This window comes from Channa argus, chromosome 10 (genome assembly GCF_033026475.1).
Source record: "Channa argus isolate prfri chromosome 10, Channa argus male v1.0, whole genome shotgun sequence".
Lineage (NCBI taxonomy): Eukaryota > Metazoa > Chordata > Actinopteri > Anabantiformes > Channidae > Channa > Channa argus.
In genome coordinates, this window is record NC_090206.1 from 16,875,488 (window position 1) to 16,898,166 (window position 22,679).

At 40.9% G+C, this 22,679-nt stretch overlaps 1 long non-coding RNA gene across 3 annotated transcripts in view; it reads left to right on the plus strand.

Moving 5' to 3' along the window:
* The window catches only part of LOC137133988 (uncharacterized), a 38,119-nt gene extending 15,831 nt beyond the window's left edge, over window positions 1–22,288 (plus strand). The window contains exons 2-6 of one of the 3 annotated variants that reach the window (XR_010915362.1): window positions 4,152–4,246; window positions 4,509–4,632; window positions 4,726–4,824; window positions 4,998–5,114; window positions 13,022–22,288. This is a non-coding gene — a long non-coding RNA (uncharacterized lncRNA). Of the gene's footprint in view, window positions 1–4,151; window positions 4,633–4,725; window positions 4,825–4,997; window positions 5,115–13,021 lie in introns of all 3 variants that reach the window. The other 2 variants (XR_010915361.1, XR_010915360.1) reach the window with 2 other exon arrangements.
* The last annotated feature ends 391 nt before the right edge of the window (window positions 22,289–22,679 follow it).

A 22,679-nucleotide genomic window follows, 5' to 3' on the forward strand; every position in this document is an offset into this window, starting at 1 on the left:
CTGTTTACCTTCATAAGCAAGGTGGAGACAAACAATAAACAGTTCATGACTTGTTGCTATAAATTTTTCCCCCTAGATCAGCTCTTGTAATTTAAATGCTGAACTGTATTGATCAGGCAGTGTCAGTGTCCTTCATCTTGTTTTCATAGCTTTGCCCTTGATTTAACAGTTTTATTCGGCATTTAATTGTTGGGATTGGAGAACGTGCAGACATGGCAATGAGTCACACGGGGCCAAGTAGTTAGACAGTTGTGTAAGTTGTAAACAACCCCCCAGAACACCCTAACTCATTTACATAAAACTGCCATCCATCAGATTTAACACCCCCAGTTTTAGACTTGCCATGATCACTTCAGTTGTTTGCACCAAGTGTAACACTGTTGAATTTTGTTGTAACAGTGTCATCATACTTTCACATGTCAGCAATAACTTTGTATAATGTGTGATGAGTATAATGTTTTCTTAACCGATTCAATGTTTTAAGTAGAGTGTTAAAACATATAGGACTTGATCTTTGCTTAAAGCTGTAAATTATAGTCAGAATGATGCAAAGGTCTTCTCCCTTTAAGAATATGCGCACAAACTTAACCCGAAGCCTGACGATGGGCCCCCACTATCCCTCCCCAATATCACACCTTGGATGCATAAACATGCCTGTGCTCCACACATCACCTCACCCCGGGAGGCCTGCATGGCTTTAGTGCTGCACTGTGACACCAATCAGGGGAGATGGCGGGCTCCTTTGTCATGCAAACACCAATCGCTTCTTGTCTTATTCAAATGTCTGCCCTCTCTCTTTCTCCTCTCCTTCACTCTCGCTCAACCCCTACCCTGCTTCACCCATCAGCCCCAACCCCCCTACCCCCACCTTCAACTCTCTATCTGTCTCTCCCTCTTTCTCAAGTCCAAGTAAATCCTCGCTGAGAGAAGAGGGAGCCTCAAGGCCCTGGGCTGCTGAGGCAGGCCTCTCTCCTGGGGGTCAGCCTATGTCTCAGCGCATGGGGCTGTTTCCAGTCCCGACCAAGTCCATTTCATATTCAAATGTTACAATCAGGCCTCTGACCCACAGGGGGCTCTTTATGGTCGCGGCCCCAGGTCGCAGGGTCAAGATGGTGATTTAATAGCTCAGGCACAGGAAAGGAGCAGGGGAGCCAAAGTGATTTAGGGGATGAATGAGTAATAAAAAAGCATTTCTCCTAAGTTGTCATGTAAATTTCAATCCTTATTCAAAATGAAGCTCCCTCTGCGCTAGAGTCCATCCTCAATGGCTTCTTAGTGGACTTTAGTCATTCAAAATTTAAAAAGTCCATTTTGTGTGTTTACTCTTGACTTGTGGTTGGTGTAAACAGTAGCTGACGGTAATGAGCTCGAGGATTAGGGATGCAGATAAGGACACGTTAAAGAGTCATCATGCTTGTATGGAGCCACTGTGTCTCAGATGTCCTCATCCTGTGGAGTGGCCTGTTATTCCTGTCCCCGAGGGTGTGGTCACAGCTCGGCAGCTCCAGTAACATAGGCAGGATTGTGTGTTCATATATGTTTGTGTGACAGAGAGCAACCTAGAGTGAATGGGTGCCATATTATATGTGTATAGTGGGTAACTCGCACTCAAATCAACTCAACACTTTTTCTACAGGTGGCAGCTGGAGTAAACACTTTGACCTGACACGCCAAGTTGCAGCATATTTGCTGTGTCACTTAAGTGTTTTGTCACTGGGCACAACATGATCATCACTATTTTGTGACTCACATAATGTGTCCTGTCCCGTTGTTTCCTTAACCTGACTCATTTAAACCACATACTCTTCAATGACAAGGCTGCTTTTTTCATTTCCCTTTTACTTCCAAATCTAGATTTGAAACTAGGCCTGTTAATGTCCATCCATGTTCTTACATATTTAAAATGTCAATAGAAATGCAGGAAAGTACAATAAGTGGTTTATTGAGGGAGAATTATTTAAGAGAGATTTAGTAGAAGTTTATATAATAATGTGTCACCTACAGCAACAGGAATTACAGAGAAGAACAAATAATGAATGAATGAATTAAATCTATTTTTGTGTCTTGTTAAAAGAACAACACAATGAAATGCAATCACAATCAAAGTAGAAATTACAACAGTTACTCTATAAATACATAGAGGCTGCATATGTAGATTTAAATTCCCACCTAAACCAATAACCACAGTGACTTTGTACAAATTTGATGTTTGAAATGCTAATTATTACTGAAAGTGAACAAACAAAAGACATATTGTAGATTGATCAATAATCATTGATTTGTAAACTGAAAAGCAATTGTCTCGCATGTTGAAATAAATTCTTCAAATACAATGACTATCCTTTCATGCTGACTTTACATTTCACTCACATTCTCACTTTACCAAATAATTAACTCTTGTTTAATGCAAAACAAAACTAAATTAGCTTGTTTTCTCCGATCATTGTATCAGAATATCTTTAGGTTTTGGGCTGTGAATTGGATAATTAAAGTGGAATCTGGATAATTGTGATGAACATTTCTTACCATATTATGTAATTTTAAAGATCCAACATATAATCAATCTATTAATTCAGATTCAAGCATATTTAAACCATTGCTCTAGATTCCGTAAATACAAATGAAACAGCCTTTGATCTTTACAGAGCAAAAACCAAATTAAATAGTGTGAGTTGTTTGAACATGGAAAAATACATTTTTTAGAAGGTGACATGTACAGATCCTTGATTTCGACTAAATATATTCTATTTTCTTTAATATCAAGTATTTGGTGCTTTACAATATTGTCATTTTATTTATCATTGACCATACAGGAACCTCATAACTGACACACTCAGTTATATTTCTTTTAAGAATTTGAGTACAGATAAATACGTAGCTTCAAACATTAGCAGAGGCCCAGAGCAGTGGGCAACATGGTGAGATGAGGCTGAGGGGCCAATGCAGGGCAAGCCTCAGTGGGCACAGCTGTAGCTCAGAGTCATTACTGCTCCTCTGCTGGTTTAGAAGAAAAGGGCCGCTCCCGCCACATGGACACTCTGCCACGCCTGCACCCTGTCCCCTGCCACACACACACATGCACACACACACACACTCAGGAAGTAGCGCCAGGCAGCACCATTTGCAGTTTGCACTCCTCTCATGTGTGGCAAGGCAGTAGTGCAAAACGGAGAGGTGTTGCAGAGTTGGGACAGCGCTGAGATGGAGGCAGGGGTGAGGGGTTGAGGTTAAACCGGGGTAGGGGGGCTCTGTTTCTTCCTCTCTTATCTCCCGGCTGACCATTCTCTTTCCCATCCCCTCCTCCACCCCACGACACCCTCAACTCCCCTTGCCACCCCCCCTCCCTTTTGTGGCCGGTGCACCTGCAGCCCTTGAGTCTGGGCAATAAAGCTGAAGGATTTGTCTACTGGAGGTTGGAGGAAAAGTGGGGGAAATCATTAGACAGCATGGGAAATACAAAAGCAACAGGTTCAAACTGTGGTTGTTTGATATGGTGCTATGCCATATTCCACAATGATGGGCTTGATGTAATGCAGTTTGACACAGAAGGAGGGAGTTTAAGCAGATTTGTGTCCAGATTTATACCCTGTTTGGGTTAGTGTCACTATGAATCAGTTTGATCAGACACAATATCAGCTCTTAACACTTGGCATGCTTTGCTTCTATTTAGGGGTGTCATGTATATTTAAACACCATGTATGTTAAAAAAAAAACCTCAGCTGTCACAATGCATATATGAAATAATTTATAAATAGTTTACAAAGTTAAAATGATCAATTTGAAAATTTACAGATTTTATTTCAAAATGTGAAATGAACAGTAGCTTCCATAAAGTACTGTTCCTAGTTATATTACATCAACACAAATTGTAACATGAGAAAATGTATGTTGTCTGTTCAGGAAGTCTCACTTACTTTAAAAAATATATTTTCCTATGCACATACTGCTCTTAGTAGATAATTTAAGGAAAGAGCTGATTATATCAATTACTTTTGTATTGTTAAGAAGTTAGTAAAAAAGAGCAAAAACAAATGCCACAGAGAGCTGGACAAAGCGGTTATTGGTCTTTTCACAGGATAACTAAAAAACTCTAACACTGCTAAGTTACTTGTATCTATACCATAACTTTGTATTTTCACTGCCTCATTTAGGTGTCCAAAGTGAAAACGAAGTGATGGAGATACCAGGCAGTTCGGACTATGAAGCTGGTTTAGAATCCCCCTGTGAAGATAAGTGTGCTCCAAAAGTAAAAAAAATGTTCAACCAAAGTGAAAATCGTGGTTCAGTGTAATGAGAATGTATAGTAAAATTGTTCTCATATATGTCTCTGTTCAATTCCCCACCTGTTGTAATGTTATGTTCAGTCATGTAGAACTTTTCTCTCACCCGCTGTATGCCAGACCCCCCACATTGTAAATCGGCGCAAAGGGAAAAAAGATTCAGCTCTTTCAGAGTGTGACCATGAAGGCAGAGGAAATCACTCTAAACGGTCTTAATTCTGCCATTAGATGAGAGGGAGCGCTGTGGGGATTGGCTGGCCCTATGCTCCATATTCACAGAAGCAGGATGAGGCTGAGAAGCCTGCTGAGAAAATGGTGTCGTAATCAGGAGCCGGCAGTTCTGCCTGATCAGGTACACTAGCCCGTCTTCTTGTTTCCTCAAATCCCTCCCCCTCCTCTTTGCCCCCCTTCCCCTCATTTCTCTTCTCTTCCCTTTCCCTGTAAGGAGATCCTAATAAGAGTTTGGATGTACTGAGCTCCTCTTATGTGAGGACCTGGCAGGAGAGAACAGAGATGAGGCCTGACGTGGGGGTTGAAGCTCGAGGTATGGAGTTGTGATGGTGGGATGGTGGGGGGCTTGTTTTTTTGTTCCCACATTTGATTATTCAGGTTGGCTGAACTAAACTAAACCCATAAAATTCGTATCCCCTCTGGGGAACATTTGCATATATTTCAGTAACCCCCTCCCTCACATCCCAATTCTCCTTTTTTTCTCAGAAAGTGAAAGAGAGGGTGAAGCAACCAGGCCTGTCTAGGCTTTAAGATGTCACCGTGGTGTGAAATATGGGCGAACAAGCAAGGTCTTTGAAACTAAAACGAACCCCCCACCAGCCTGTGAGCTGCTACTACACACACACACACACACACGCACACACACACACACACACACACACACATACACGTACAGTCCCACTCATCCTATTGCACTTTACTTGTTGCAGTACTCGAGTAGGAATTCAATTTCATGTCACTGAGTAGTTTTTTCTCACCTTTATGCACCTGAGATACAATCAGGTAACACATGAGTACCGTGCACTGTAGTATTTGTTGTAGCATTAAGAAAGAGTGATAACTGTACACATTATAAACTGCTCCTGTTAAACTTGAGGATGATTCTGTGTATATATATTAAATATACACAGGGGAATGTTCAGGCTTATTTTTAGATATTTAGATATATTTCAACTGTTAGTCACTTGTCCATGTGCAGCTATTTACTAAATAACATACGCCATGACATGTCAGACTGCCATTATATCATCGGGGCAAACTGCTGGAGGCCAGGAAGAGATCCAAATCTTTGATAAACATGTCAAAGCAGTAAAGCCTGGACTTGTAATTATGCCAATTTTACTCTTACTGTTGTCGATGTAGGGGATTAATTTTCAGACAAAAATGTTCTAAAGCCAGGTCTTAAAATTCCATTTAGGATGTGTGCCCCGCAGCATAAAGATGAAGGGAACACACATGTAGCTGGGCACCCAGAGAAACAAGTGGGGTGAAGGCAGGGCTCCACATCGCCAGTCAGCCATAAGAGACACCTGTTCGTTTGTTTGGCTCATGAAGTCGAGGTTTTGTTGTTCACCGTGCCAACCAGGCCTCGCTGGCACTAGTTTTGGCCATCTGTATGGATGGGTGAAGTTAGACGATGGTCTTTGGAAAAGTGGAGGAAGGGGTGGGGGAGTTGATACTTGATGGCATTTTGGTCACATGGGTGAGTTGCTGTCATCCTTTAACCCTCCCCCCCGGACCCCTTTCCCTCCCCCTCCCGTGCCCACTCCGCAGTGCACAGGCAGAATGCAGTGTCAGGAGGGTGAGCACTGAGTGCCCATTGTGTGTGCTAACCAAAGCGGAATGCCCGGGTGACAAAAGGGGGAGGAGTGGGCTCAGGGCACACAAAGCCAGGGGGAGGAGAGGGATGGGAGGAGGATGAGGGGAGGGAAGGAGAGGGGGGCAAACTGCTGGGGGCTAAATAGACCCACTCAGCCCCAAAAACTCTAAGCACCCTAAAAATCTTCTCCCCCCCCCCCCCCCCCCCCACTGCCTTCTCACCCTCAGGAGGCCTTCCTGCCCCTGCACTGGGTTGTACAGTGCACATGCTGCTGGAAATTTCCCGTTTGTTCCCAGCAGCGAGAAAGAGGAGAATGCACTACTGAACTTATTAGGTGTTGGCTTAGGTTTTATGAGTCATGCCGCCAAGGTCTAAAACAGGATGTATTTGCCCACAGTAGTCATGGTTTTCAATCTCTGTCATCAGTCACGGCTGTCCTGTAAGCCACATTTATCACTGTGTGGGGTTTACAAAACAGAATTCTTCTCTAATTGCAAGCATCATTAAACCTAATAGTAACTTTTGTTTTTATGCTGAAATCCACTTTCAAAGTTGCACGGCCAGAATTCAGTTACATAAAGTCTGATTGCTATGTGACATTGTATCTGTGTTAGGTGGAAGGGTGTGCATGGTTGGGGGGGTAGGTGGAGGGCACATGTACTCACCTGCCTCTACTAGAAGCTCAAAGTAATATCAACTGTGCTGCATTGCATATGAAATCCGGGTTCTCAACCCCCACACAGGACCTGCGGCAGCAGTGCGGCCACAGGAGACAAACCCTGAATTAACGTCTTCTGAAAACCAGTATATCTCCTACAGGTGCAAGTAGCAGCAGATCCACTTTAAACACAAACCTTCCAGGACCTTGAAACATTTAAATCTGTGTGTCAGGCTTTGAATATCTGTCCATGGATGTAGGTCTGATGCCCATACATGAACAATGACTTGCATATGAAAAAGAACCTACATTTAAATCATAAATATCCCTCAGCCGTGTGTTTACATGAATTTAGAGTTATTAATTATCAGAGATTATACTCCAAAACTAAGAGAATTAAAATAAAACAAAAATATATAAATGTCTTCCCTGCTGAGCTCATATAATATCATTATATATTGCCCATACCTCTGTTTTGTGGCTTTTTGTATGTTTTTTAATTTTTTAAAAACTTAAAATGAAATTATTATACATATTATATCATATACATATTATTATACAATATTAAAACAACATAGTAACAGCAATCTGTGAAGCCTTTAACATAAAGACATTCAGAAGCTAATATGTGAATTCAGATGGTTTTGTCACACTGGGTTTTGCTCATTTTAGTGAGAACTGGACCAGTGATTATCTGCTGTCAGCTACAGCTAATTTGTAAGAATAAGGGGTTTGACTGTTCTCCAGCTGTCTGTGCAGAGCAACAGCAGCAGCATGTTGGACTTCTGGCATGTTTGAAAAATCTTTATAATGGTAATAATTCATTCATATGATGATATATGTAAGTACTTTAACTCAGTAACTCTCAATACAAGTGGATCAGAATCAAAACAACTAGTAGCTTTAATCTGGGAAGTCCAAGTCAAGCACCATCAGAAGTGTCATTAACGGCGTCATTCCTTCAAAACAAAATGAACAAGACCTGGAAGAGAAATAACACATCTTTCATGCTATAGTAATCTCTTGATATTATAATATTAGTTCACCGTTCAAAGATACTGATATATACTGTTATAGAAAGTAATAAACTTGGTACAAAAGATATAAGCTAAGATAAAAAACAAACAAAATTTCCCCAAATGTTTTGTGTAGTGACAATGTCTATCTAGACAATGTAGAATATGTAAAGAAAAAAACCCCAGTGTGGTGTGTTTGTGTTGTAATTACATAAGCATGTGTCAAGATAACAAATATTGATATAAGTAATAATTTATTTAATTCAATTCAACTTTATTTATAAAGCACCAATTTACAGCAAAGTCATCTTAAGGCACTTACCATAATAAAGTGCCTTGAGACCAGGTACCTGATTATTGCTATGACAAGTAGCATGGCATCACTTTATTACATATTTTTCCCACTTATGGCTCAATGCACTGAAAATAATAATAAATAAATTGATGTATTGTAACCAAAAATGATCTAATGCACCCCCTAAGAGTGGATGCTTCCAGTTGCACTGAAGCTACTTTGGTCACTTTGAAGCAACCTTTCATCTTTTGAGGTCCTTCCTTTTTCCCAAAATGATGACCAAGCAGATCAAAGGGGATGCTCCAAAAAACTCTTGATGGTGACCTCCCCACCTCCCTGCTCCTATCTCCCACTCTACTCATATGCACACTTAACATATGAACTCCCCCTTCTTTCATTCAATCCTCGCTGTTTCCCGCCGTATTTACATACGCTACTGCAGGGCAAAGGTAGTTTTCTATTTGTTTTGGTTTATGTGTTGGTGGTGAAATGCAGAGGGTCAAATGCAAGCCCAGGGGGCACGTTTAGGGAACAAAGTAAACCTGGTAAAGTCAATCACAATTGCTTTCTGACTGATAGAAAGTTTTAATGTTTTTATGACTGTGTGTGTGAGGGTGTACATGTCTGCATGTCTGCTCATGCATGTATGCACATCAGGGCATGACTGTCAGGTGAGTTTGCGCTGTCTGTGCTGGTGCAGCTTCTCCATCAGTGCTGACCCAGGCAGCCATCATTGTTCTCAGGCTGTAAATCACCCTGCTGCAATCAGGGCCCCGATCTAGACTTCTTTGAGCCCTCTCCACTCCAGATGATTCCCCTCCTGATTGGCCTAACTGGACTCCTGTCTAAGGTGGCAGATTAGCATGAATTGTTTTTCCCCCTGGCATACAGATTGAGCCGTGTTAGCATTCACACTTCCACACAGTGCACCAGGGATTTGTAAAGGATCCAAACTACAGAGGAAAACCAGACGTCTGTAAAGGTCTGATAACTTAGAGGAGCAGATGAAATGCAGGTTGTGGACAAAATGACAGGGACAAAATAATACTTCAGTTATTTCATACTGTTTCAGAGGGTGATGATTTCATAATTAATGTTTCTGAAGCCTTTGTTCTTTGCATCAAAATGCATCAAGGTATTTTCCTCAGTATGTAATGCATTCATTAAAAAAAACAATAAATAAAATGCATTTAGATTAGACACTTGTTTAATTAGTCTCAATAGTGGGATGTTGTCAGATGTAAATGCAAGGATTCTATGTGGTTTTAACTGGTAAATGCTAAATGGTGTATAGCGCTTTTATCCAAAGCACTTTACAACATTGCTTCTCATTCACCTATTCACACAAGATGCTCACCTGACCCACCGGGAGCAACTTTGGGTAGAGTGTCTTGCCCAAGGACATTTTGACACGTAGCCAGGAGGGACTTACCAACTGAACTACAGCTGCCCCTCTAAGGGGAAAGCCTAGGGGTCTTTTGCTCTCGCATTGATGGGCCATTAGCCTGAGGATCTTATCAACAACAATTGGGAAGGTAAGCTCATTGCCTCCTATGGAGAGATCCACGTTTATCTATGCAATTGTTATGTGAATGACATTTGGTCTATGATGTGATACCATGTGCAGTTTGGAAATTAGAAATGTATGTTTTGGTTTGGACCAGGACTTAGTTTGTTATATTACAAACACGTTAAACAGCTTAAATAGGAGCTGGTGCAGTGTTTTAGGGTCTCTCATACACACACACTGTCTCTCTCGTTCTCTCTCTCACACACATACACATAAACACACACACTGCAGCCCGTAACTGGTTGAGTTATGTAGTCATGGAGACGGTCATTGTGTAGGCCTCATGACATCACAGTGATTCCAGGCTGTGTGTGTTCAGTGATCACGAGAATCATAGGTATAGGTACTGCATAGGCACATTAAGTACACCACAGCCTGACATCCTCAGAAATGTAACCACAAATTGTGGCCACACAGACCCAAACAACTGTCCATATCCTTCTGCTGCAATGGGATTATCTCCACTGACGTGTGCTCTCTCTTCTGTGTTGGAGTCATTTCAGTGAAAGCAACTACCGTTCAATATGTATTAACTCCAGCAATGTTTGTAGATGTATAAAGGCTCGGATTGTCGTGGGCCACTTGTGTAGCCTACAGTGTAGATTCAACAAAGATTTAAGATTTACAAAGAACACACAAACACTTCTAAGAACATGCAGCAACTTACATCAAAAACTGACATTGTGTTAGGGGAACTGCAACAACCAGTAAGATCTGTGTCCAGGGACCATTCTATTTCCAACCTAATAAGTTTTTTTAATTGAGGACTACCAAGTAAATTATATTATATTGTTGCCAAAAAAGGGGCAATGGAGTAAAAATAAAACTTTATAAAACTATTGGAAACAGGTTGAAAGAATCTCATTGTACTGCGATTTTTAAAAAATAACCTTCAAGGCCTTCGTTTAGGAGTATAATATCAAACGTTACAAAATAAAAGTCACAAAATGGTTAGAAACTATGTATGTTAAAAAAACTCACATACAGTATATGAAAAAAAAATTGCTAAACATTGCACTCTGATAGCAGAATATTAGACAGCTGAATTAAACCAAAAGCGACAGAGGATGCTCAATGCAAAATCTGACAATACAAGTTGTTAGTCAGACTAAGATTATCAAGAGGAATTCTGCAAGGAAAGAGGCAGACAGAGATCGGGTGTGGGGGGGTTAAAGAAATTGCCTCTGGTGTACATATTCTCATGTCTGATAATACCGCCCCATGTGTCTGAACGAGGCTCTCTGACATGGGAGTAATGGTAATTATGGTGATTTACGACTAGTTCTTCCAGTTGGTACCATTATATCACATGGACTGGATGTTTTTCAAGGAAAGGAGCTGAGTGGCTCATAATAATTATCTGTAATAACAAAGGCTTTGCTTTGATTTAGATGAACTGTACATTATTTGTTAACTTGGCCCGAGCAGTTTTGTGTGTGGGTCTGTCTTTTCTTTGCACGATAAAGGCGAGTTTCTCAGGCTTGAGCGTGTTTGCTCTAGTGTTTGCCTGTGTAGTATGTGCTCAGGTATTATGCATGTGTTTGCTTACCGTGTGGGTGTTTACCTCGCTGGGTGGGGCGAGGGGTCCAGAGGGGTGGATGGGTAAGGAGGTGGGTGGTGGTGCTTGGACATCAGCTCGCAGGAAGCTTTTGGTGCTCCGGAAACCTGAGCCTGCTAAGACAATGAGGGGAACACGTGAGACTCTGGCACATGGTGACTAAGGTTACCACTTCACTCTGCCTCACTCTGAACTTTTGGCCTTAGGAGCAAACCCTCCCCACCCTCATGACTCGTATGCTACTCCACCTGCCTTCTTGCTCTCTGTTCACCCTTGAGTTTGTCCTTCCCTTTATCTAGCATTATTGTAAGCATATTTTTCCAAATCATTTGTGGCTGACAGGTTTGTGTCCTCCCTCCTGAAACTCCATATTGCAGGTGCCTATACAGTTCTGCCCCCTGCTCATACTCCGTCACTGTGTTACAGGCCATTATGAAAAATGATCTAAGTGATTTGCTCTCCGACAGAACACCTCCGTTTTTGGTACGATTGTGTGTTTGCTGTCTGTCTCTCCAGACAAAAGACAGGCTGGGGCCTCGCCATCAGATTTCCATCCATCTATAGGTGAACTCCTTCCACCAGCCAGGCAAACCTGACTTTCAAGTCTCCCACCCACACCTATTGGACTGCTGTCCTCTCACCTGTGCAAATATGAAAGAGAGAAAGATGGAGAGAGGGAGGGTGGAAATGAGTGAAATAGAAAGATATCCAGACCTTTGGTTACTGGGTGGGGCGCAGAAAAGAATACAGCACAGCTGAGCAAACCTCCATAGCCATGGGACTTCACCTGTACACTCTCCACTTTTCTCCTCTCTGTTTTCTCTGCTAATCCATTCTCTCTTTCTGTAAATGGCCCCACAGCCATAGCGGGTTATGGTATTCTTTTATGGCCACTGAATAGAGATTTCCTTTGAGGTTATGGAGTTGATACACTCTCCGACGTCACTTTTGTGCTGTGGTCGCACACAAGGTAGAATGATTCACTGCCTTAGGGGACATCTTTAGAAGTGTTCCCATATAGGTGTAGGTATTATGTGGATATTATTCAGGAAATCCTTTTAGAACAATATCCACAGCAGAGGTTTGGCTTAATTGGGAAATGTAGCCTGCAATTACAATCACATACTCTACTAAACCAGCCTGATGAGTAACTCCCCCAGCTGTTGGTGTGGATAGTAGCATGTTTATTTTATAGGAACATGAAACTGAAAGTCTGGAAGCTTAATTAAAATAAAAGCTGAGCTGTGTGAAGAATTAAAAGCTAACTTAAATGTTAAAATCAGCACCACGGGTAGCCTACGTTTTGTACACATTCCTGAAATGCGTGACTGCTGAAATACAATGTGTTCATCAACAGTGTTGTGCTTGGCTGAGAAGGCAAAGCAAAACAATGACACCCAGCACGCTTGCTCTTTGCTGTGTACGATATGAATCTGAACAGAGTCGTAAGGACAAAATTTTGAAGCTGTCTCGAGTGGAAACTTTTACCATCCAACTGGATGCGAACAAGAAGTACATACTATATCTGTAGACATATAGGAACTCACTTTTGGTAGTGCAGGTGTAAATTAACTTGGAGCAGTATACGTTTAGCGGCCTCCCTGTTCAGCATGTTAATTTCCCAGTTCAAAAATGGGACACAATAATAAGTCGGGAGGACCTGTATTTGGTTTGATGTTGCTGGGAGCATTTAGTGATGGTGTGGTAGAAGTGAAGCATATCACACGAAGGCAGGCAGAGTCTCTCACACCTATTTTCTTTCTGTCTCTCTCCCCTCTGTCCCTCCATCTCTCTCTCTCTCTCTCCTCTGCAGGTTTGGGCCTGAAAGACGTGCCAGACCTGCTGCCAAAGCATCGGCCTCCACCTCACCCTGCAGACATGGATGAACACACACATGCATACACACATAAACATGCACCCATGGTAAAAAAACTAAAATCTGTGTGTGTTTTCTAGCATGTATGGATACTTTGCTTTCTCATATTTCCATACTTTCAACATGCATATATGCCCCAGCTTCTTTTATATGCATGCACACATTCTCCCCTTCTCTACATCTCCTTTATCTCTATATGTGACGATGAAGTGGTCACACACTCTCATGCCATGTGACACACCAGACAAGTTCAAGTCACATTCACACGGTCTTCCTCCAAACAAACATAAATACTCACATGCATTCGAATTGTCAGTTGTATCTCAGGCATGCCCTATTTTTAAAACTTGTAAGCACACCTACACACATTCTCCCATGATTGGGCACACCCACTGTGGCTAAAGTCATGCTATGAGACTCACCTTGTCTTGGAGAACACTATAGACAGTTGCAAAGAGGGGAAGATTTGTCAAATAAAGTAAACCTTGACACCTGACACTAGTGGTCTCTCTTTAAAGTTGTTTGCACCACCGCCCCCATACTTGATTGCATGGCACCTAGCCTACTGATTATTGCATGCTTGGAGCGAGGCTGGTAATTGCACGGTACATACCTGTTCGGGGTGTAAGTCTATCCGCTGAACATGGGGCCCCTCTGTTACATGGCTCAAGTTATTGTTGTAAGTGAGAAAAGAAGCCATCTATCTGTCATTCAATGTCATGTCACCATGTCCCACAGTTGTAAAAGACCAATCACAGAAGGGTACATACAGACAAGTAACATTACCACATTTACTAGTTACCGTGTGCCATCAGAACAATTCAGTAATGCTTGACATTGAGTCTACCAGTATTTGAACTTGAAGGATGGCATACTTTTTCCCTGAAGGTTTTCCCTTATTTGTAGTGTTGTGCGATGGTTGGTCAAAATTTTCCGGTAGGTGTTTAGTTTGATTGATTGCTCAATGATGCATAGTCTTTCTCAATGACAGTTCATCTGATCATGTGACTTATATGACCTTAAATGTGCTATCTTTGTATTAAGTGGTTTATGCAGTACAACCCTACTATAATATCATTTTCTACACTGTAAATCAATACAAGTTCATTTAACTTGAAACTGTTAGTTCCCTTATTTCCTAAAAAACATAATTTAACATTGAATAGTTAGTTTGGCAACAAGATATCTTCGTTTGACATCCAGTAACTTAGTTATTTCCTAAGTGTCTGCGGCTCACAGCTGTCTTCAACCTGAAAGTTGATCATAGTTACTATTATTTTTATTATAACAAAAAGAACGAAAGTCAGCACAGTTTGCATGTTTACACCAAGTTAGCAACATAAGCCTAGTTGATTCTATAAATTTCTTTATAAAATTTTAAGTGTGTGTAAATATTGACGGTCTGTTCTTGCTGACAGTCTGATCAAGTCCTGATTCAGGTAAGTCTGAAATTCCGGTACTTGAGGTAGAGTTGCAGAAAATGATTGTTACTCTTACTGTACTGACCCACAGATGTAAATAAACTTTACTCACTTTTTCTACTGAATCATTGGTCAGTTGAGCAGCCTTTGTGACTGCTTCCACTAGTCACTTATGTGTTTTCTTCTTGCAAAATCAGAATTAACTGGACTTGCTCAGCATTTTTATATATTCCACTGAGCATATTTGGATGTTAATTGCTCAATTATACCATGCATTTGACTTGTTTGGAAACATGTGAGTTTGTCATGTTTCTTCACTCATTTATTCATTTTTTTCGTTTCTTTAATTTGTCACCTGTCTGTTCAGATTTGCACTGTAGGCTTCAATCAGCTGGTGTTTTTGAAAAGGTCTCAAATGACCAGTATTTGTTGCTCTCAGGGCCTTAAGATAACACGTAGCATGAGAATTGGCCCTTTAAGAGTTAAGTCATGATGGTTTTCAACACTCATTTAGCATGTGAATCAGTGCACAGCTCTTAAACCTGTGGTTATTTTCCTGACATCTGAGTGAGTCAGGCTCTGTGCATGTGTTTGGAGTATGGTGATGTCTGTGGCAGTACAATATTTAGTCTGTAACCACAAAAGAATTACAAATATCACATTGAAAGATTTTTTTGTGTTATTTCGGGTGGTTAATTTGACCAATATTATTCTGTATCTTAATCTAACAACAGACACATTGCAGGTATTTTCTTTCCATAATTAAATCTGTATCCAGTCTGTCGGTCATAATACAGTTGCAAATGTGCTTACATTCTACTATATATATATCCTTCTGTAGTCGCTAAATGTATTAGCTGTGTTTTACATTTTTGACTTTGATTTATTCAAAATAACAAATTCTTACCAACAAATTCTAAATAAATCACAGTGAGAATGTGTGCAGAAAGGCAAAGTTTTTATTAGCATTGTTCAAAAGTAGGGACAAGTAGAAAAGGCAAGTAGAAATAAATGAAGGCTCACAGAGAGATCAATGTAATTTTGGTGTATTTACATGTTCCAGGGAGAAGCAAACTGGAATGAGGAGTGGCCACAGACGTTTGTCACACAAGTTCTTTCTGAAAACATACTTGCTTTGTGGTGCATTATCAGCGACGTTTCCAAACAACTAAGTATGTTACTCCAATATTTCACATACAGTATTGGTGCACAAGTACAATTTAGGGGTATTCTATCTTATATTACAATTTGCCGATAAATATAGAATTCTTTTCCATCACATTTATTTAACTCTTTTAGTTAGTAGTTATTTTGCACATACAGATTTAAAAAACAGAATTGAATCATCCTACAAATTATAATGTATTATCGTGGATTCACCACCTGGCAGGATGTGAAGTGGTTAAACTAGGCTTAACCAGTTGTGCTGTTGTTGTCCCACACCCAGTCTCTAATTAACTTGTTGATATCAATGCCAAAATGCAGAAAGGGCCATTTTAATTTGATTGCTTGTTAGTTTTATGGTATTTACAGGTTGAAAAAAGAAAACAAATTGTATGTAGATGGATATAATGACACTATATAGGTGCCACATCTGGATATTAGAGGTGACAGTAGAAATAGTAAAGAAATATCTCACATATGAGCTTTTAATAGACCATTTGGTTAGTCTTAAAAAAGAAGATCCATTTAAACGTGTGGCCACTGCCCCCCCCTCTTTTTTTGCTGTTGTGTTGGTTCAGAGTTGCTGGTTGTTGTCATTGCTAACCGCAGGCCTGTGGCTCTTCCTTGCTGACATTAACAGGAGTTAAAACATGTAAATCTCCAGGAGACCTCTTTCCTTCCCACTAATTCCTCGTGGTAGGTTGTCTCAGGGGAGATTTAGAAGGCCAGCAGGGCTGCTTCAGTGTAAGAGAATGTTTTCCTGAGTTTGTGTTAACCAGTGTGGTGAGTGTTAAGGACCACAGGGAATGACTGTGGGTCATGGCCTTAGGCTAGGTGTATGACCACGGACCACAAGCAGGTAACACCATATGGGGTTTCCATGCTTAGTTATGTGTGTAAGTGTGTGTGGTTTTACAGTCCTGGTGGGAAAAATGCACAACCAAAGCCTAAATTAAGAAGAAAGAACACCCAGAGGTCAAAACTTCAAATGTGACTCCTCTTCCCCTCTCAGTCACTGCTCAGTATTTCAGGGCAAGTGTCACATCTGATCCACTCTGTTAATTCTACCTAAATGCTTACAGACTAATGAAAGGAAACTGGGTTTGCTCATCCTTTCAGCCTACATTAGTGTAACATAACACCCAGCCCCTGCAAACTCATCTATCTATTTATCTACCTGAGAGTTTGTGCCTCAACCTGTGTCCTAAAACAAATATATAAAATCACTGTTGGTTCCCAACACTGTTCAAACAACTTTGCAGAGTTGGGACCGGCAGGGGATCATGTCCTCTGTTTACTAGCACCCACTAGTGGTTCAAATCAGGACTGTGGAAGATGACCCCAGAGCTGATTAGTGTGTTCAGTTTTTGTGATGTATTTACTAACTAAAAACAAGAAAGGGATACATTTCTTGTTTTACTGGTATCCATTTAAGTTACAAACAGAATACTTTAGCATTCACATAAACCTGAGGTCCAGGTTTTTTATTACCACAAATAAAATAATGAGGGAAGCCAGAAACACAGTGTTTGAGTGTGAAAACTGTGTGAAAATACTTTTTACTTTCTTCACATAGCTGTCCTCTTTGTGAATTCATGTTGTTGTAGTGTTGAAGTGAATCACTCAGCAGTTCCTGTGATCCCCTCTATAGCGCTGAATCTCCAGTGACAGTGTTTACTGATAATTGAGTAATTACCTGTAAAAGATAGCACCCCCCGTGGTTCTGTTCAGGCGTAATCTTTCCAGTCTGTACGGATCAAGTTTTAGTTTGGGAAGAAGCTTAAAACAACAGTTTAGCGCTACTTGCTTTGTAAATGTGTGTGAGAGAGCTACATTCTGTATGCATAACCTCTCAGTAAAAGTCACTAATAGGAAAAAAGAAAAGTGTTTAAAACCTAATTTGCCTGATCTGACTAGATAAAGGTTGCACATGTAAAACTGCACAAAATCGGAGAATGGTAATTTGACATTCCTTTGTGAGTTTCACAATCCCACAGTGAATGGAAAGTTGTAACAGGCACTTTGTGCATACACTAGTGGCCTCACCCACAATGGCACTTGAAAGACAAACAGCAGTGCATGCTGCTGGCCAGAGCTACACAGCAGTGAAAGTGGTCGTTCTTTCTGAGTTACGGCAGCCAAAGTTCAGCATAATGTCCATGTCATTACAGTGCAAAGAAACCTTTGTAAATCAGCCCTGTTCTCTTCTTTTCTTTTGCTTAAAATTTTAAGTTGCTCTTTCTTTCTTTCTTTCTTTCTTTCTTTCTTTCTTTCTTTCTTTCTTTCTTTCTTTCTTTCTTTCTTTCTTTCTTTCTTTCTTTCTTTCTTTCTTTCTTTCTTTCTTTCTTTCTTTCTTTCTTTCTTTCTTTCTTTCTTTCTTTCGTTCTTTCTTTCTTTCTTTCAAGGATAGATTCACAGTAGTTGAAATATGTCTTACAAACAGCGTTAGGTTCCATGTACATTGATATTTAGCTCCATTGAATAAATGGTAATTCATAGTGGTCATCATGGGATCTCTTTTTAACATGCTTTAAGGTATGGGAATGTTTGTACTAAAATCAAATCTGTTTAAATATATTTAACTCATACTGCTAAAGGAGGGGATCTTTTCACAGCTAATATGAGCACGAGCAATAATTGAATCAAGCAAAACCTGTTCCACAGTTCATATAGGCCAGTTACTATTGTTTGAAAAATGCTTGAAAATTTGTCTTTAATAAAACAGCTGCTCATCATACTCCCTCCTCATCTCTGTACCAATCACTTCACTTATCTAACCTGTTTTTATTTCCTCTGTCCTTCAACCCCCAAACTGGGCCTCAAACCAGAAATGAGTGGTACAGCCTGGAATATTCAGTTACGGATGCATTTCCATTCGATTGTCCTAAAAGGGGACAAGAAGAAGTAAGCGATATGACTTGAGGGGATCATATTAATGTAATGCACACACACAGAATAATGCCACAGGATTTCCATTCCATTCCCATTAGAAACCACACCCAGGAGGACAGGTAACAGGAGAACGCCTTTCACAGGGTCAGATTGGATTAGGTGGGAAAAACGGGCAAGAATGCTTTGTGATTCATTTCAGCTCTTCATATCTATCGGTGCTTCCTTTCTCTTTTAATTTAACACTAATTCATTCTCTTACAGACAAGAAGCTGATCTATTTTAATTCTGGTATTGGCTGATAATTTGAAATGCCTCATGCATGCCATGTGCCCAAGCTGATCAGCCAGTTTCTCTTTTTTCTTCCTCCAGTGTTTGCCTGAGTGTTGGCTCTCTGAAAGGGACAGTAATATGCACTGATGTAATGTGTGAGATAAGGATCTTTTGTGGGTGCGTTATAAATTGTCACCGTAATGCGAGTGTGCAGGAGTTGGGTTAAGGGGAGGAGGAGGGACTGACAGGAGGGGTGGGTAGATCAAGCAGTGTCACTGGAATCCACAGTGTTGTGAGAGCCCCATACCTTTCAGCTTCATTAAACCAATTTCACGCCGAGGTGAGCTAAGAGAGGAAGCTCTGAATCTCAGCAGAGGCAACAATGGTGCATTGAAGGGATGAGGCGAAAGTAAATTAGGTACCACTTCACAGACGGCAAATTAAAATCTGAAAGTTGGATAGGAAAAGTTGAGGGTAAATGATTATGTCTTTATTGTGCCCTCCTTCCTCAATCTAGAAAACCCTCCCTTCCTTTTAGCAACCACCTTTGCCTCCCCACCACCACATCCCACCAACCCCACAACCCAATCCTCTAAGAAAAAATAATGACCTATTTCTTGTCTGGTAATTGGTTTCTAAGATGCTCCCACTCAAAGACCTGATCTCCAATAGCAAGCTGCTTATGACTGTCCTTTCAGCCACTTAATTTGTTTGAGCTTATCAGTAAGATTTCATATCCAGGAAAATCATATAAATTAAACATGAATGTAGGACTTATTTCTGTGCAATCATTGGCCTCCCATGGCCATTGAGTTCCTTTATCAGACTTGGGTCTCTGTGTTTGTCAGTCAAACTGATGTAAAGGTTTCAACAAACCAGATTACTGCCTTACACTTGAGAAGTACTTAGTAAAATATCACTGGATAAATACTGTTTTTCAAGCCCTTAAATGCAAGTTCAAACTTGGTTTGTCTTTGCTATTTGCCCAGAATTTGCATGAACTGACTAAACAAAAATGTTCGAAAGGACATTTTTGGAAAAGATTATTTTTATATAAGTGGTGCAGAAGTAGTGAGATATTTTACTCACTTTATCTTTTTCCAAGTCATATCAAGGTGGAAATACCACATGCTAAAGTACTTACATCCCCTCACCAAGAAAAATGTCTTTTTCTATTCCGTTACATTGTTGTATTTTACTGTATTATATTATTATTGGTATTGCCTTTTTTTTACATCTAGATAATTACATTACATTAATTACATTATTCTAATTACATTTTTTACAAGTTTTGTAAGGCACATTCAATCATTATCTACAAAGGAACTGGTGTCAAAGAAATGTTCTTGAATAAAAAGGACAGCATTGCTCTTTGCAATGTAGGGACACAGATGCACAAAATTGTCAAACAGTGTTTTAAAAGTGTACTTCAATTTCAGTATGTGAGTACATGTGCTCAGTTGTTTCCCCTACTGTCATTTTTATTGTTTGATTGCTTCAATACTAATTACACTTACAGTCGTGTGTTGTAAGGACCAAACCAAAGTTGTGTTGTACACTGGGACGACACATTATATGGTTCTGGGGACCCTCAGTATGTGTGCATGTGTCGGTTTTAATGTATTTGCTTACCTTAATGTAAATGTTCATATGGATGTATGCTAGAAGTATGTGGGCGATCTGCTGTGGGTGCTGTACAGGGCTCTCTTGCTGCCTGCTGGGGTCACCCTGGGAGCCATGGGGGCCCCGCACAATGCCCTGGCAGCAGTGTAGCTTTTACTAGGCCTCGCGCCGCTGGCTTTATGAGAGCCAGACAGACGGATCCCCTTCAGACCATAAAGCCATCAACAAGGGAACAAAGGGGGCAGGTGCTGAGGGCTGCATTGAGAGCTCACCTGCACCCAGCGGGGGAACACACTGTGTCCAGCCAAGCCAAGAGGCCCTCCACATTCACATCCCCACTTACCAGGCACTAACAGGCTAGTGTGGATCTGCCACCAGAAAGAAACCATTTGTCTTTACAGACAGAAGCAGATCCTCAGTACATAGTATACATGATGACATACATGTACTGCATATGTGGTGTTAAATGATTTTGTTCAATGAATGTTGGCCGCTGTTAGAGGCAAAACAGGCTACAACAGGTTGCTGCTAAACTCTATAATTATCATCATTTGACAGGTAACGAGAGTGAGGGCTTTGGGAGCCAGCCAATTAGGATTGCTTTCCAGAATTTTTTTAAAGAGATCGTTTTAGAGGAAGTCAGATATCAGGTGTTTATGTGTGTCATGGGGGGTTTAGCAGGGATTTACATAATAAGAACATTGAAATAGAATGGGAGAGGCCGAGGTGAGGAATTAGAAGGACATGTAGGGAATCAACCAACCAGAGACCTCAAAGGAGAGGCAGATGGCAAAGCTTAGCAGCAGCCCAAAACCCAGCCACAGGTAGGCATGGTGTCAGGCAGGCAGGCAGGCAGGCAGGCAGGCAGGCTGTCAGCGGAGGCAGACTATGAGCTGCTGCCCTGACTGAAGTGACAGATGTGTGGTGAATCTTTAACTCTGCTACTGCCCCACTGTCACTACATCTGTCCCTGCACTCCACAAAGTTCGCTTAGCCCCCTCCTGTGAGAAAGAGGCAGATATAAAAGAGAGCTATCACTGGACTTATTGATTAGTCCAGGCTGCCGTGGCTGGCTTCATTTAATGACCTCTCGGACTCATTATTGAAAAGTTATTGTCTTTGCGATTAGTTCGCACTTTCCCCCTACCATATGGGAATCCTCCTGTTGCAACTTCAAGGGTGAAATTCATAATGTGCTTTAGGTGAACAAAAGTACACTTGTTGACTCATGTGACAGCATGTCTGACTATTTTGATTTTTGTTTACATATCTAATCTGCTTTATAAAAACAATTAGGTCATGTTGGGGGACATGTTTAACAACAATAAAAGAACAAGAGGCCAGCATATGCTCACAACTGAAACAGAAAAATCCTTTGATTGTCTCCATTTAAATCCTACTATTGAAAAACATATCACTGAGAGTATAAATGATACATCCCACTTTATTCTCATTTATACATTCTATCTAATCTCCTCAGATGGCCAAAATGGCATGGACAGTGTCCCTCTCTCTTTCCCCACTCAGCCATGGCACTGCCGAGAGATGGTTTATTTTAATTCGAAATTAGCAAAACAAAACAAGAGCAAGAGGATCCCTGAATGGGGCCCCTTTCTCCGGGAGCTCCTGTGCCGTTGAATAATGCATATGGGAGAAAGTAAACAGCAGCCGTGGGCCTTGCTGGGGGAACAATGGGCCGCACACAGCCCAACCAGGGCGCCTGATTTTATTACTGGCCTGTCAATCCCCCCAGCCTGGGAACTATAGGACCTAGGCCAGGCAGCAGCTGCTGACCGCTACTCACTGGCCCAACACACTGAACAACCTGCAGGATAAAACTCACACACCGATGCATACCTCCACTGACTACATTTCCCTGTCCTAATCTGTCCATTCACTCGCTCAGTACAGGTGCCGATCAATATGAAAGAGAACAGAATTGAATCCATTTCCTGTTTCATTGGAAAATCCGTTCTGTCAAGCTTATCTTCGCTATGCGGGAGTTTATTTTAATGTGATGTGAAAATTTATGTACACATACATTAGATTAAATTCAATCCTGCTGGGAAATGTAATTTGCAGTTCAGTGAGCAACTTCCTCATCACATCTCATGTGAAGGTAGATTTTACTGTAAACATAATATTTTCTTTTACCTTGTTGAGTTTTAGATCAACTCTATCCCATCTCCAAGGCTGTGGTCTGGGGTCACTGTGGCCACTTCAAA